This window comes from Anser anser, assembly GCF_964211835.1.
Source record: "Anser anser genome assembly, chromosome: 3".
Classification (NCBI taxonomy): Eukaryota; Metazoa; Chordata; class Aves; order Anseriformes; family Anatidae; genus Anser; species Anser anser.
In genome coordinates this window covers 120751936-120770070 of record NC_139722.1, presented here as the reverse complement: position 1 = coordinate 120770070, position 18135 = coordinate 120751936, and the positions used below count along the sequence as shown (strand labels likewise).

Below are 18135 nucleotides of genomic sequence, written 5' to 3'. Positions count from 1 at the left end.
GGTACTCCCTGCACATATGAAGTGCAGTTAGTGGAAATTAAGGGACAAAAAGCAGATGTGGTAGGAAAAAAAAAAACAAGTCAACATGCCACCATTCCTCCAGCCTCCCATGCAAGCCAAATAGCCCTGAAAGTGCCCAAAACCTCTCTGCCAGCCTTCAGAGCAGCAACGGACTGTTTTCCTAAAGGTAGCCAACACCATAACAGCGCTGACAATAAGCTTTACTTAGCATTTCATTCAAGTTTTACCAAAAAAACGTAGCTTTTTTTTTTTTTGAGTCTCAAATACCAGTAGTACCTTGGCCTTGAAGAACGCACTCTACTTGCATTATAACGACCCTAATTAGTGCAAGCCATCATTTACTGTCAGAAACTAATATCTCCAACCAAGTATATTAAATTCAATATATTTTCATTAGTTATAATAGACAGAGACTTGGCTTTTAACTGACATTCACTATATATTCATTGTTATTAGTAGCACTACACAAGATAATGGAAAAGTAGTTGGGGAGAAATGGAAGATTTAAAAAAAAAAAAGCACACCATGGAAGGAGGCTCTCAGTTTTCTATGCAGAAAGCTGCCCAAAAGCTCTCCCCTCAAACTCTGAGGAGCTCTGTGTTTTTAATCAGGCCTCCTATTAGCTATTACAGAGCATACAAGGAACTTGAATACGCTGTAAGCCAGAAGACTTAGATTTTAATGAAAAAGTGTTATATTCAGCAGCTTGCATAAGCAGACTTACTTCAAAGAATTCTCGCGCACTGTGACTTCAAAATGAGCTGAAAATCATAAAAAGCCCAACTCTTTTGTGACTTGGACCCAGTAAGCTGCAGAAACATAAATAAAAGTATACCTTGACCCAAAGCATGAGCTCTTTGGCACTCCCAATAGAGACCTGCTGGAAGAAGCCCTGCACTGTTGCTTCAAATACGTTGCCAGGTTTCACCTGCATTATTCCTCCTGCAGAAGCCATTTCTGTATCTGTTCTTTATGTGGAACTAACGAATTAGCCATTTGTACTTTCCAACTACCATCCAGCGTATTTATCTTCTTCGGTGATATGATATTATAGAGTAACACAGTTATTGGAAATTAATTACATGAAATAGCTCCCCTGAAAATTACTCTATGCATCACATTTAATTATGAATATTTTTGTAGCGTCACTAAACATGGAATATATTTTGTGTATGCTAGTGCATTTCAGATTACAATCCCCACCACAATCCATTTCTTCCTAAAAATCTCTTTATGAAGACGATTTGGTGCTTAGAGTATTTCAGCTCGTTTTCATTACGCTACATAACAATAGCAAAATAATAGATATGACTGCCTGCTGAAAGATGACGACATAATTAAGGGCACAACACCACACTTATATCTGCTGGAGATTTTGTGTTTTTTTTTTGTTTGTTATTGTTTTTTAAGGAAACATCATTTGCTATAATTCAATGTTTTGTTGAAGACTAAGTATATTAACAAAAACTAGATGAATCTGCTTTTTTTTTTTGCAGATTGAATTAACTCATAAGTAATTTACCCTCACCATTAGATCAGAAAAAATAAAGTAAATAGTACCTACCAAGAGGTATCTAAGTCAACAGGGGTTATTTTTAGTACATATTCTTCATCTTCTGCTCACTAAACTCAAGCCATTTCACTACAGTAACCAAACCACTTCAAGCGCAAACTTCTCCAGTAGAAACAAAAGCAGAAAGACCCACCCAACAAATACATTCAGGAAATAATACGCATTTGCAAAAGGTTTCTCCTACGACTTTCTTACTGTCCTCCCTTAGTAACATGCTAACTGCTAGTAGCAATATGTACTAGCATCCAAGTAATACACACAAACGTAGAGAAGAGGGGCCTCTTGCATCTACTAGTTCAAAGACAGCATCACATAAACCCTTTCACACTTTTCTTTTTTTTTTTTGAGTTCACTCTTTGCTTCCTCCCCAGCAAACACCAGGACTTGATTTTTTTGGAATTTTTTTCCAAGCTGAGGCAAACAGATCGTGTTGGCAGCAGCACTTCTCTTCCACCTCCCTGCCTGCTGTACAACCCCCCTACACAGCTCCCCTTTCTCCCAGGGAACACAGCTCTCTCTTCTCCAACATCCCAGCAACTCCTTACCTGTCCCACAGAGATTTCTTGGAAGGCAGAGGACCAGAACCGTATCTTACAAACCAAACGCTCACCTTCCCCAGCACTCACAGGGTACTCCCTAATACCCTGCAGCCTGCATTTCTCTTTTTTCACAGCTGCACCTTATCAGCATTGCCATCTTCTCCTCAACGAAGCTTCACAGGTGCAGATAGTACAGCTGGGTCCGTCCCTGGCCAGCCCCTGCAAGTAGGCCACCCCACAAAAATGGGGGGAGCTTTTAGTATTCTTCCATTCCACGTAAGAGCCTTTTACCCCTTTTTTTCTCTCCTTATACAACTGCAGAAGTCCCCCCCCATTTAGCTTGTCTCCCCTATCTTGTGACACTGCTGCGCATACCTTCCAAAGCATCCTTCTTTTGGATCAATCACATCCTTTGGGTGCTGGGGACCCACAGCCAACAAAACATCCCTACTCAAAAAACATGTAAAGGTTAGTAAAGCAGACAGGCTTACATGCTATTGCTGACTGGAAGCTATTGCTCTATTTAGTAAAGCAATTAAATACATGATTATTCAGAAGTGAACTCATATTCAAACCAGCTGAACCTCCCTTATGTTTATCATTAAGCAGACTCTAAAGAGGTTGTCTGAAAGAAGTCATATGGGTCTGATTTTTTAAATTATTTGTGAGCAAATGTGAAGGGCTAGCTATCAAAACAGTGGAAATAAATATGTCACATATAAATAAATCTAAATAGTCACTGGTTTGCAAAATCTTCACTATTTCTGCATTTATGAACACAAAATTTAAATCACAAGCAGGATGACGATGCTCCACATGAACATCAAGATCATCTTCTGTCATTCACAAAGTTGTCATCTACATCGGATTTTATTTTTGGATTTTGCCATACCCTGAGCAGTACATTCAATGTGCAATACCACCAGGTGGCAACTTGAAGCACTAACATTTGGATCTTCCCTCAGGTGCATGCCATCATTCCACAGCAAGCTAAAGTGAAAAATCCTGGCATTAGGAGCAAGTCAGCTAATTACTGCTAGAATAGTAACAAATAAAAAAGTCTGTATTTCTATCTCAGACAACATTCTCTAAGAACTTTTATTTCTTCATTACCATTTGTAAAAGTTCAGTAGCAAAATACCAAAATGAAAAAAACATCAATGTGTTATATATGGAGGGTTAGAAAGATGAAGAACACAGATGGAATCTAATCTAACAGAAACTGAATTCTGTAACTAAAAATTAATTAAATTGGAACTCTGCTTTTTGAAGAGGATATTGGAAGCAGGATAAGGAGACCACACCACGGAAAATCTGTTTACAGCCCTATGCCCAGCTGTGTTGTTGTTCTTGCGTGTGTATGGTTGTTTTGTTTTGTTTTATACAAATTAGTAGGAATTATGAGAATTGCAAAGAAGCAGCAGGAAGTAGAAGACAACATCACTGTATGACTGAAGTAGGAAAGCAGCACTGAGGTGAACATGGGTGCAGGAAAAATCTTTGAAATATCACTGTTGTACCTGAAAAAATTGGGCTGGGTATGGGCATGAAGAACTGTTAGAAGAAGGGAAGGAACAGGGTGATCTTGCAGACTTTGTAGGCTGTAGATTGAACTGGCAAGGGATATAAAAGCTGAAGAGTTTAAAGAGACTTCTGAAGTCCTGAGTGTTTATTTGTAGAAAACCTTCTGTGGTTCTCTTAGCACAGATACAGATTTCAGGCCTACACTATGTGTTATCAGGTAATTTTACAGTCCTAACAGCCTAAGTCAGGTAGAATCCTTAGTAACTAACAAAATTGATAGAAAATGATAATATAACAACTGGAACCTTGCTTTACTGTTACACTTCACTTGAAAGGGAGAGAGGAACTGTTCTCATTGGAAATTCCACTCTATCAGACAGTAATGCCCAGTATGGCTGCCACACGCCTCCTGGAACTGAAGACAGCTCTAGAGAGAGGTCAGCTTTAAAATAATTAAAACAGAAAAGTTCAAAAACTTTCTTTTCCCCTGCCGAAAGCCCATGTGGAAGTTTAGACAGGGGAGTTACTCATAAGACAATTAAGTGGCAGAAACTGAGAGAAGGTATTGAAGTCCAAGGCCTGGTCATCATCTTAATTGGGAGAAAGTTCTATCACTCTATGGAAGTATTAAAAAGTAAAAAGACAAAGTCACTTAAAAAATTTAAAAAGCCCCAGTGAGTGTTAGAAGTCAAACAGGGTCAGACACAATGTAGAGGACTGAGCCATCACCAGTAACGGGGGCCTCTTCAGAAGCTTCTTTTGAATTCATTACCCTGCTTTTTATGGGCAGAGCAGGCTGCACCCAACAAAAGGCAACTTCGTGCTCCCTCCTTCCACGTCCTCGCTCCACAGGAAGGACGAACCTGAAATACTCCATTTTTGTATCCATTTTGCACTTGGAAATTGTATCCCTGACATGCGATTTCCACGTGCATAACGCAGCCTGAATGCACATCTTGAACCCCAAAACCAACTCTCAACAACCCAAGACCATCCCTTGGCTGCCAGCACCCTGCGTGGGGAAGTCTCCGTGCCTTCACAGCTCTGCAGGACACCCAGCAGAGGTGGCCACCCATGATGAGGAAACCCAGCACAGTTTGTGGAGCATGAGCACAGCCCCGTCTCACTGCAGTGGTGACACACTGCTCTTGGCCAATCATTTCCAGAGCTATTTTCAAAGGCACGATGGATGCAGCAATTCTAAATCTTAGAGGAAGAAACACAATAAATTATCACCTAAGAATCCTGTCTTATGAGCAGTGTCTCCCTGTATCCGTGCTTTTCCATCCAAAAAAAATAAGGATACTGCCAGTTGTTTAAGCAGCTTTAACTATGCTTTAACAATTAATGCATTACAATGCCATTTAGGTGTTACTAGAGGTAAGTATAGGCCTTGGAAATACAACAGCATACGGCTGAATATGTGGAGACCAGAATAACTGATTCATTCAGAAAGCAATCATTCTGACCATGCGGTTTAAAGCTTGCAGAGCAAGAGCCCCAAAGACTGAGCACATAAACCACAGACTTGAGCTAAAAAGGCAAAGATAATGGAGTGTGCAAGAGAACTAAGTGGTGAGGAAAAGAACAGCATCAAGTGACATGCTGTCACTTTTCAAAGTAGTGAAACAAGGGAGAATATTAATGAAAAAAAATCCTGGGGATAGAAACCCAAAGATTTTTACCTTTAATCTAGATTGGGTAATGCAGAAATGTGACATTCTCCAGGCTGAATGATACTGTCTATGCATATAAGGGCAGAAGCTGCCCCCATGCAGATGCAGAAGCTTTCACTGCATCTGACTAAGGTTACAAAATGCCTTTACATCCAAACTGGAAGCTAAAAGCAGGAAAGGCAAATCGTATGTTTCAATTCCCAGATTTTTCTAACACGCGACAATTCCTAAGGCAGAAACATAGGTATTAAAACCCAAGTCACTTAACAAGCTGTTAATGACTCAGTAGAGTCTGCTGTAAAAAATTTGGAGCAGAATGTTAAACGTTCATGTTTCAGGAAGTAATCAAAAGATGAGTACTTTGTATTGGTACTGGAAAGAACAGCATACCTCTCTTCATTCTTTCAGCCTCTCTTACAAGGAAATATGAGATATATTTAATTTTATCCACTAGATTTTCTGTGTAGGTTTCTTGACAAACAACTCTGATCTTTTCTGGGATTATCTTCAAGTACCTATATATGCAAGGAAAAATTCTGTATTAGCCTCCGAGGTCTTTGAACTTTAGATTCTTTCATTTTATTCAGTTTTAATAGACTGAAATTCTAAAGGACCTTTACAACACTTCAGATTGTATTGCACCATTTGTGTTACACGAGTCAGGAAGCCATACTGGGGACTTTTGTATGGAGCCACAGAGAACAAGTGCCGAACACAGCCTGGATATTGGCATCGCTTGGGGCTAGCTCGCTTTAAGGGAGCAATGGTACAGATTAACCCCTGCATTCTGGCTTACTCAGGATCCTTACACGGTTCACCCATGTAACCACCATTTCATTTTACATACTTCAGTTGATAGCACACTTCGGTTTATAGAGAGGATAACCACATTAGGACATTCACGCTATCTGCCGTAAGACATGTAGGTCACAGATGATAGCACACTTCGGTTTATAGAGAGGATAACCACATTAGGACATTCACGCTACCTGCCGTAAGACACGTAGGTCACAGAAACACAATGTCAGATAAAGGGAGCTAAGCCTCATCTCCCTTTTGTCTCACAGATTACAAGCGATTCCGCAGTCTAAAAGAAGATGTGTAAATCCTGATTATTCAGGACTGCCACCAGTATCAGTTTCTTGCACAAAGGAGCACCTGGTAGAACATAAACCTGAACAAGCCTGATGTGAATATTTCTATAGAGGACTTCCTGGGGAGTGTCTTCCCACTCCAGCTAGCATCTTCCCATTCCAGCTTCCCCACCTTTGTTTGCAGCATGATGGGAAGCTTAGAATCATGCTCAAATCATAATTTAATTAAGATGATCAACTAGAATAATTACCTACAGAAAGCTATTCTCCAGCCTGCATATGGCTTAAAACTTGATCCTTTATTCACAGATAGGACCCCCGCAGCGGTGATTCAGACACGCACCATATTGATTCCCCTGCCATACGTAGGCATATCTGTACCTAGAAGCAATGCAGAGGTTCAAGCTTGTGCAGCGTGTGCTGCTCTGAAACACTTATTAGCACTTTTGCAACTAGAAGGGATTAATTTGTTTCACTGTCCCTCACAGATACTATGGTATGCTCCTGGTAGATTCTGGCACACATCTGTTCAAGCTGAAAACCTTGATCCCGATCTCCAGAGCCATTCCACAGAACAAGCCGTAGCTATACCAATCAGGGATAATATGTGCCTTTTTACATGCCAGGCTGCTGCACTCCTTGGGATTGTGTAATCTGTAAAGCCCGAGATGGCTGCGAGTGCTGTTCTTGTTCAGAAGGATTTGTGAAATGAACTTTGTGAGCCCAAATACTTTTACATGTTACCCGGCTAAACTAAGGCTTTCACATCACAGGGCACACACAGAATTATTACTCCCCAATCTTAGATTTCCTTACATAGGAAGCAGACAAGCCCTCAAACGCTAATGGCAAGTGTCAAAAGAAAATAAAAGAAAACTGCAATATTAGAAGTCAGATGAAAATGATCAGCCTATTTACATATTTACAGAAAAAGCTTGCAACTTCCATGGCTCTATTTCATATGCCCGGAGACACAAATCTCCAAGACTTTGATATAAGAACTTCATTTCCAGCAAAATGTTATTTACCAAACAATATATGCAGATAAATTCAAAGGGACCATCAACTACTTGGCTTAAATACACTAAGCAATTTCCCTTCCTAAATTTTGCCTTGAATGCTGTTTGACATATTTCCAGAAAAAAAAAAAATAATAATTCTTCACTCGTGCATTGTATAAGCTATGTGATTTACTAAGAGGAAATCAAAGTTTTCACAAAGTGTTTGATAATGGACCACCTTCATCAATCACTATGGCATTCCTCTCCAGCAACTTCCTGTGAAGTCTCCGAATGATCCTGCTTCCCCTCCATCCAAAAGGCAATGTGAGTTTTGTTTAACTCCCTTAACCATAAAACACAGCTCTTCTGTTAGCCTGTCATCTACTAATCAAGGCTCTATCCGGAAGGGCCCTGAATATCCATTAGCAGTTGGAATGCTGCATTCAAATGCCAGTTTCTAGCAGAAAAATGACAGATTTCGGAACTATTACTGCTGTAGGATAATTCTTCTTCTGCAGATGCAGACGTTTGTGTGAGTCATTTTAACAGTTGTAGTGCAAAATACACCATAAATCCCACAAGTGCTAATATAGAACAGTCCCATCCGCTACTCTGATAGGAGAAAATCCCCAAACACATCTTTCTATTACAGCCCAAACTTCTGAATAAAGTTTCTGTGTAACAGTGTAGGTCTCTGGCATATCAACTGAAAATATTGGATGCTTTGCACAATGAAAATATGACTTCAGATGATGAAAATAACCTCGTTTACTGATAGTCACAGATAAAGTATCAGGAGAAGCACACTGCTGTTCCTATGCTAGATGAAAGATAAACCTTAGTATGATAAATAACAGCATGTACTTAAACAAGAAAATTTACCTATATTTTGCAGTGGAATAAAGTGGCATTTCATAGGGTGGCTAGGCAACTATGTATTCTGAAAATCTCTGCAAATTTCAGAACTTTCTGAAAGTTAGCACAAGTTAATCTCTCTCATATAATCTTTATTACCAGCATCTTATTCATAAGGAACTCATTTTGTTCTATTCATACATCCAATATGCAAGGTAGGCAGAGGGACAAGTTCTGCTCTGTTTAGACTACTTTCATTGTCTGTCAAATGAATTTAGGACTTCTCTGCTCTAAGTATTTTAAAGAGGGAGCAGTGAAATTCTGTACAAAACTCAGTTTCAAAAGAGTCTGTTGCTTTCTACACACATTGTAAACCCAGTTTTGACAGTATTGTTTTCTTCCCCACCGGTTTGACATAGCTATCCTAGCCGTTCTTACCACTTTGAAATGGACAAATAGGAACAAATATATTCTACTGCCTTACATGAACTGTTATGAAATGATGGTAAATACTGCAAAGACACTGATGTGTTAAACATCTTACAACTTCCCAAGCAGAAACAAAAAGAAAAAACAACAACCAACGAACCAACTATACCCTTACCGCTAAACCCCTACAGCTGCAGCAGCAGGTAACGGGCCAAAATACAGAATATATAATAAGAGCACGTAGTATTACATTTCAGAAATATTAAGATATATGACTGTTACTTTACCCGAAAATTCTCCAACGTCAAAGAGTGGTGTGGAAGCAAGTGACAGCCAGGACAACAGGTGTGTGGGTAATAGGTGGTTTCTGTAAAACCTCTTCATACAAAAAAGGTCAAGGGATGCTACTTCCACATGAAGACATTCCGGATGAGCATAGTTCATCAATAAACCTTAATCCCTGCCTTCAGGCAGCTGATTTACTAAACAGAGACTGTTAACTGAACAGAAGAAAATAATTTAGGGGTGTAGGGGTGACAAGAGGGAAAAAAAAAAAATCTAAGCCTTCCTTTACTGACATTGTGAAGGTTAAAAATTGGGAAAGGCTGCTGTCAGAAGTTCTTGCTCATTGGAATTCCACACATCAAAACCGGGAGCTTTCTGGAACTATGGAAACTTACTCCCCAATTCAGAGACAAGCACACAATATCGCAGATGAAAGACTGCTGACTGCTGTGCAGCTAAACTACTAATTTACTTAGCATATTCTCTTTTTCTGAGATCTCCTTGCAGCTGTTCATTGCAAATGATCCAAGGCAACATTCACATGCTGGAGACAAGCATAGCAAATTTGAACTAAGGAAACATTTTTAGGAAAAGGTGAAAAAGGATCTGAACTCAAGAGAAAAAAATAAATGAACTCCTCCTGGTTCTGAAGCATTGAGAATGTATGCACTCGTTTTGTCCCTTTCTACAAAGTGAAAAGTTTATGCATGAAATTTAAAATAAGAAGGATTAAAGGGTAAAGAAATTAAGCTCTTGTTCTAGATATAAGGACAAATGTTAGCCAGTGAACTTGTATACATGTTTTGTCTTTGTTGCATTTGTATTATACTGTTCAGATTTGCAGTTTACTTTGGGAAATAATATTATATATAATTAAGTGCAGTTATGAAATAGTGGAACCATTGTGGAGTCTAGTCTGGAGAAAGTGGATGAACAGCATTTTGATTAAAAACCCAAATTAACAGAATACGAGAGAGAGGAGAGTAGGGACACTAGGAAACCATCTTGGAGCAGAGTCTTTTCCTTGCAGCTCCTAGTCAAGGCCTTGGAGATCTCCATGCAGACAACTGTGAAACCACAGTGATGCCCACCTGGGACCAGGGGAATGGTCCCTGGAATGGGGCTGGGAAGTGCTCCGGTCAGTGGGGCACACTCACTGAGCTACAGCTGATATCTGTGGTCTTCCCTGATCTGCAGCAGGTTGGAGAGTGCTGTCGTCCGGCACTCTCTTGACCTCTGCACATTTTATTTGGGTTGATAAAGTTTTGATAATGGAGTTTTGTTTCATTTTGCTTTGTGAGTAACACTTCAGAGACTCGAGAGACAAAATAATTAATAATTGAGATTCTAAGGCTTGAATTCTCTTGGAATTTTGCTCATTTCATACTGTATAATTTAACTTCTTTACTCAAAGCAAAACAAAAACAAAACAAAAAAAAACCAGCCTGTGCTTTCTTGCATCCATCTAATTCCATTTGCCTGTTAACTGGAATGAAATGTGAAATGAAACAGAGCTGAATATTAGATTTTGAAAACCAAGTGTGCTCAGGTAGAGACTAATACTGATCATTTTATTGAAATATAGCTCCTAGAAACCTTTATAAGAAACAGTTGTTATTGTTAATGACACTTCACAAGACATAAATATGCCACCATATGTGTATACATGCTCCATAGCCTTCATGCACGTCTCATGGTGAAGACTTACTGACATCAAGGCACTGATGCAATCAGCCATGCAGTTCTTTGTACAAGATTTCTTTCCACTCTTTTCATAAGTCTCCCACTGTTATTTCAACCTGTCAAGTTTTCTGGGAAATACTGTCAGCTGCAGTTCTTATGTTATAACTAGACATGCCATGCACCCATGTGCTCTCGAGTTTCCTTTGGTCTGAGTAAGTATCAGCTCGGTCTCTTCTGGCAAGAGTTACAGACAGAGATAACTCCCAGCTTCCCTAGTCCTTCACATGACCTCTCCTAAAAAATTAACAACCTGACGGATTAAAACCTACCCTTTTCTCACAGATCCTTCCTTCTGGGCACCCTAGGTTACAGTCTCTCTCTTTTCAGGGACCAGGGCTGGATGTCACAGGTAACATGAGGCTTTGAAAGGAGGTCCTGTGAACTTCTATTTTAGATGCACCACAAGATAAAAAGAATTGAATATATATATATATATATCCCTCCTAGAGCACAACTTTCTTCACTCCTTGTGAATGTCTTTTGGAATTTAGCAGAACCCTCTGCGATGTCTTTTGGCAGTTTTCCTTCCACATACTGCTGTCCCTCCGTCTTCCAGCAGCTTTCTCCATCTCTCAAGAAACTTCTGAACTATGTTCATCCTACCGCTAATCCTGGTTTCCTTGCCCTGCTTTTAAATTCCACTTCTCCTCAAGACTCCCAGCTCTGCAGGGGAGGAGGACGGGGGAATCTCAGGTTTTCAGCAGAGCCCACACTGTCTTTTGTTCTAAGTAAATTATTATCAGCCTCTGAGAAGGCACCTGATAACAGTAAACAGACTGGCAGCCAACAGCTTGGCCCCACTCTCAGAATCAGCAGCTAAAACTAAACTCAGTCAAAAAGCAGCCATTGAGCCCAAATTAATTATATACAAGGCAAGGAGCAAAGAGGAGAATGATCTACTGGGAGCTCCTGAAGGAAGCTCAGTTGACCTGAAAAGCAGCGCTGGCAAATTTTCTTTCAGATTTTCATGGGACTCTGCTGACACTCCTGGACCTAAAAGTTGTGTTGTTCCACTTTATACAAAATCTAACGCTGTCAGCTATCTCTCCACCCAGCAGATGCTGTAAGGTACATGTAAAACCATTATTTTCATATAAAATGTTATGGTTCTTTTTCATATTTGCCTTTTAAAAAATAATTCTCTTAAATCTTGCAAATCTTACAGAGACATCAGGGCATTACAAAGTGAGACAACTGCCTGTTGAAAACACGATTTCTTTACAATATTGAGAAAAACTTGATTCTCTCACACAATTCTGAAAAAGAAGAAAAAGGGATACGCTAAAAACTCTCATCAACACCACTGCAAAATACAGCCTCTTTTCTCTGTAGCTATTATGTGGGCTGTTAAGTCCTTGGACAGAAGATAGTTTTGCATTCACCTCTTGCACAGCCCTGTATATATTGTAGGTACTTATCTAAAAATATCAGATTATTGATAACAACTTATTAACAACAGATAGTTAACTGCAGATGCCCAATCTCTCTCCATCATGTGGTCTGGAGGAAAAGTCTGAAACAGAAACCTAGTCACTCTTCAAACAGTAGAAGCAGCTGCAAAAACTGGCATTTTCTGGTGATTCATAGATTTCTGACATTTTGATGGGCTTTCCCATGCTAACTGCTCTTTTGCTTAACAGATCTTTACTTTCCCTCCTTGCCCCAGCTCTTTAACTCAGTTACACTGTTTATTCATTTCTCTTTCAGTGTCACGTTTCCTTTCAATTATCTTTTATCTCCATCACCAATTTTTCTTCTTGTCTCTCTCCCATAGTCAAAGTGGAACTAGTCTGATATTTTCTGACATCAACTGTTTGTGGATTGTTACCACAAACTTCTACCACTATCACTCACTCCTGGCTAATTAGATTATAAACCCATCTCTATGCCTTTCTACTTGACCAAGCAAAGCTGGTCTTTAGGCATTACCAAAATAAACAGTATTAGCAACAATTAAAAACAGCTTGACTCAAATCCCACTGCGCATGGTTCCACCATGAACTTGCTTAAATCATATGTTCAAAAGAGCACATATGTTTTCATTGCTTTTACTCACGCTTTTTAATATGTGATTGAGGGAAAAAAACAACAAAACACAAAGAGATTTCTGAGGTTAAATACTGCAGTTAAAATAAGCCCGACTTAAAATAAAAAGTTGGCATTTTAAAGGCCTGCAAATAGGAATAACTCTACCCATGTCTGTATAAACATTAATAACGGGACCTCCTTTCAGATCTCACGTAAGATGTATGCATCTGGAGTCACACGAGCACTAGTGCGAACTCTCTAATTTGCAACCAGAAGGTTTGGAGGTTGAAAGAGGAAAAATAACTCAATGGAAAGGGTCTCTAGGACATAGATTAGGATCTTACACTTTCAAACCTCTGTTTCTGTTGGCTGCAGCTCTGTCTGACCACTGCTGAGCTTGAGCACTCGCCCACTTTAGCACTCTAAAGACATAAAAAATGCAATTCTTTATTCAAGCTGTTTCTCAGCTGAGCACATCCTACGTAGCAGGTTTCTGGGCCAGGTAATTTCTCTCCCCCCCACCCCGGTGCTGGAAAAGAACATTACAGTAATGAGTGAAACGATGCTCTCGTTCGATTGTTCCTGTTTTTCACTACTGCAGTTCTACTTCTGAGTAGTCCTGGCTAATGTGTTCTCTAATTTCCCGCTGATATTTGTGGAATGCTTTTCTGCTGCAAGCTACTTTTAAGAGGAGCCTTTGCTCCTCTGCACAGGCTACTGGCACGGTAGGTCACTGTGCACCGGGAAGAAAGCAGTTCTGGTGGAGAGCTTTTCCTTTCCTACCTCACTGAAGACACCGCAGAGTGGATGTGTTTCAGACACACCTGTGCCCCTTAGCACAGCAAAGCAGAGAGAGAGAGCAACAAGAAAAAAAAAAATCTTTTTGATTTTGGGTTTGTTTGTCTGGGACTTGGGCTTTTTTCATGTTAGCCAAGAAGAAAATCTGCAGTCAGGATCAGATTGGCATCTCTTGGTCTCGGTTTGATTCCCATGCTGCCCAGGGCAACCTAACAACGGCGTGCTTTCCACATGGGGCAAAATGCAAGACTGCAATCTAGCCTTAGAGCTAGAGGACATTACATTCCCAACGTGTATGAGACTCACACGTAAGCTATAAAACCTATAAAAGTCAGCATTTGCTCAGTTGCATGTATAGCGATGCATAGGATACAACATACAACTTCCCATATCCATAAACTTGATTCAGATGAGCCTATCGTAAAACGGGGATTTTACCCTTAGAAAAGAATAGCAGAAGCGTAGGAGTTAACAGTTTAGCGGAAGAAGTTTAAAAAAGAAAAGCCTGAATATAGCCTGCAATATATAAAGTGAAAACTGACAAAGAGATGGTAGCAATATACCATCAAATCCTTTGCCAAAGCAAATGAAAAAGTCACCCGGGCAGATAACATCTGGATATATGCAATCTCAATTTAGTCAAAATCCCTATGTAAACAAGTCCACTGATAGCAGAAGGGTAGTTAAACATTCCACTAGCTTTGGATAATTGAAACCATCTTTTTTTTTTTTTAAAGAAAATAAAAAACTTTCAATTATCAAACTCAAAGGAAGAAACTGACAGCCATTGGAAGGATTCCACTAGAATTCCAGTTTTTTACTTAGCAGATAAACATCTCTGCAAACAATATTTTTGTTTACACAGGCTAGAAATTGGTCAGTGTCATAGCTCTCAAATGGCTTAATACTAGTAAACACTAGTAGTATATAGTATACACATTATTTACAATATAAACACAGTATATTTTGATCTGATTTATCAGAGTTAGAGAAACATATTCTGCTAATTCTATTATGGGATTATTATTTACAGTGATATGAATATTAAAAGAAAATCTGGGAGAAAAAACATTTGGAGCTGTATAACATGGAGTTTCTTTAAGGCACTCACACCACCCTGCAAGAATCCTAGAAAAAATGGCAGCAGTCACTCTGGGAATGGTAAAAATGCAGCAAACGAATTCAGTCTCAAACAAATTTCATTTAAAGGCTGTGTAGGATCAGTGGAAATGTATCATGTTACACAAGCCTAATTATATATTGCAATAGTCACTCAGTCAACCCGTATGTCAACTTACTGCATTAGTACATTATCACTGATAATGAAGTTTTGACAGTAATCTGAAACATCTGCAACAAGTACCAGCAAAGCCCTTGAATAGGGAATAGCATTAACAAAATACTTTTTTTTTTTTTCCAGTGCTAACAACTTAACATACTTCTGGGGTAAATGTCATGTTAGAAATAACTGTAATCATATATAAATCAACTTTCATGCCTATTGCGTGAATGCACATGGAATTAAATAGTCTATACATTCTAGCAGTATCCACGTAATTTTTATGAAACAAAGCTGAAGCATATAGAGCAGGTCAAAGTCAAATGCTGGAGAGCACTAACAAGGTTAGGAAGCACTAGGGGGTTATGAAAAGAAAAAAAAATCCAGTAATGTTCATTGCAAAAGTAACAATTAAAAGGAAAATATCATTCGTATGTGCCCCAGCAAACCCTAATGACAACTGTCTAATTAAAAAATAAACTCTAAAAATTCTAAAATTCTGCTCTCCTGTAGCTCACAAGGCTAAAAAGCTCATTTTTTAAAATAGGTCAACTCTCTCATCTCCATGTAACAGTGACAGAAGCAAGTATTAAATTGGTTCATTTAAAAAGAAAGGGATTATCAGAATACATATTTGCACACAGTTACGCAGAAAACATCTCAAATGAAATTCAAGAGCTATTTTACATTGAGTAAAACTCTTAAGTAAATCTAATAAACAACACAAAACAAGTTAGGTTTCAAAAAAAAAAGAAAAAAAGAAGAAGAAATTAAAGAGGAAGCCCCGTATTAACAAAGTTAAGAGGACAAAACTGAAAAGCTTACTCACAAAAAACTATCTAGTTTACATGAAACTATAGGCATAACATGGTGCATGTGATGGTCATTGATACGGCATTTTAAGATACCCCACACCCTGACAGAGATAACTGATTACATTCCCGTGTATCGCAGAAGGTAAAACAAACATGAACTAATGTCTGGGTTAGGGCTGGAGCTGAATATCAAACTACAGACCCTTTGAATTGATTTGCACAGTAAAAATCACATTGCACTGTCATTTAATAATGAATCTAGAAGAGATATCTGACTTTTGCTGTGTGCACCATGCCTAAATATTTACGGACAACCTTTGTACAAGTGCAAAGATAAAAAGGTTCAACTGTCAAGACAGTCTGTGGGACAGGCACAAAATTAACCATTCCAAAAGTGTTATTCTATCGCCTTGCACTTTGGATAAACTCATCGTGGACACACTCTGTATTAACGTATCCATTAGATATTGGTATGTTAACAGTGCTGCATTACACATGAATGGCATAGTTCCATCAATCAAAGTCTTTGTGCTTAGATCCCATTTTTCTATTGTTCTCCAGTGTTGGGCTGCTTAAATATTATCATTCAAACCACAAATGTATTCATGGAAATAGGTCTCAAAGAGCATGCTTCAATCATTCATAATCCTGCTGCATTTTTCAAGGTATGACTCACCAGCAGCCATGTATCTTGGCTATACTGGGGGAATGTTTTGTTAATTTTATAGGGCTTTTCTTCTATTGCAGCAAATATATATATATCATTCTAACAGTATTTGTCTGATATTGTACTGTTCATTAAAAATGGAATGACTTCTTTCTGCTGGAACACAGGTTTCCAAATAGAAAAACAAATGAAAAACAGTAGCTCAGAATTACCTAATTAGTAGACCTATCAATCTCCTGAATCATGTTTTAAAGAAAGAGAACATGTGCAGAGGTTTTCCTTTTATTTTTTTTAAAGATACTGTAATTCCAATATTAAAATTACACTGGTGCATGTATTTGTTATTAGTTCCACGTTAGTTCCAAGGCACGTTGGGATAGTTAACCTACTTCATCATGGCATAATTCAGCCAGCTGACAAAGTCTCTCATTTAAGTACCACCCACAAAATTGCATTGCATGTACCGGGCATTTTATCGACGACATTTTCATTCCACCACATTGTATTCCTCTAGGGGCTCCATTTTTGGAAATTGCTCAGTGTCCCCTTTTGAATGTAGAATGTGAAAAGAACACATCCCTGCTTTACCCAAACTTGCTTGACCCTGCTTGACCCAAACCTGCTTTAACCCTGCTTGCAGCTCTGAGGTGCAATACTACGAAACAGAAACTGCAGTTCCCAGCAGTGGGAACTACTTTCTCCTCTTCTTCCTCCCTGAATTCTTCCAGAGAAAAGAAAACAAAACACACACCATATCTGAGATACATCAGTCTGGAAGATGTTTGTATACTGCAGAATTCATAGACTTCTCGATGAGATTCTCCAAGAGCTGTACTGCCCCACTTCAGAAAAAAAAAAAAATCTGGAAGGTATTTACATGACGTTAAACTTGGATCCCCTGAGCAATGCACTGAAGGTAATCACCGGTACATCTGTTTCTGTCATATTTAAATTCATAGCCTAATTCAATTGCAAATAATTAGCTATTTATCACCATGAAGTTCACATTACAAAATTAGAAGGGGCCAACATGACCCTAACCATTTAACAAAAGATTCAGGTCTTAAAAGGAGGAAAGGGGAGAGAAACAAAATAAACCCTAGCAATCAATCCCCCAGTAAATCAAACACAATCAGTTCTGCTTGCCCATCATACCCCTGCAAAACCCAAATCCCTTTGTTTTTTCAGACTTACAGAATATATTGCCATACATATCAGTTAAGTCCATCTTTCATTTTTATAGCCTGAAGAGGAGAATTATTTAGTCAAAATAACGTGAGTACACAGCTCTTGTAATACTTGTGACCTCGGTTTCAAACACCTACTTTGAAACACTACTATAACTCAAGAACTTTTTTTCACTTGCAAGGACATCTTAATTATCCCACCCGTGACATGAATGTTTTTGGAAGATAAAGTCTGTAATTAACTTGTTGCCAAACAATATGTTTACTGTCCCTGAAGGTCAGTTCTCATATAAAGACATAAGGACACTTAACTTTGGGAGATGTGTATTGTAACTGCCGTCAAACATTAACTAAGTGGTCATCCATTATCTATAGTAACAGCAATCCCAAGTACGAACATATTCAAAGCGTTATAAAATGGTTCTGCTAAAATAAACTTCTACCAAGGCTCGCAGAAAATAAGCACGACCACAGACATAGTGCTTGACCCACTGTAACAGGATTCACTAGAAATTCCACTTAATCTCAGTAGTCAATCGGTAGTGGGAGAATTTGCTCAAGACAGTCAAACTCAATTGTTTCTACACTGCAGAAATCTCTCTTTGCTGATTGCCCTTGTCA

The 18135-nt window shown here is 38.8% G+C and overlaps 1 protein-coding gene and 1 long non-coding RNA gene across 10 annotated transcripts in view; both read right to left on the bottom strand.

Moving 5' to 3' along the window:
- Positions 1–6210, bottom strand: part of LOC310896640 — a 29653-nt gene extending 23443 nt beyond the window's left edge. The window contains exons 1-2 of the long non-coding RNA XR_014581690.1: positions 2509–6210; positions 2140–2352 (exon numbers count right to left, since the gene is read on the bottom strand). This is a non-coding gene — a long non-coding RNA (uncharacterized lncRNA). The remainder of the gene's footprint in view (positions 1–2139; positions 2353–2508) is intronic.
- Positions 1–18135, bottom strand: part of MACROD2 (mono-ADP ribosylhydrolase 2) — an 859998-nt gene that overhangs the window by 439023 nt on the left and 402840 nt on the right. The gene's annotated exons all lie outside the window — the stretch shown is intronic.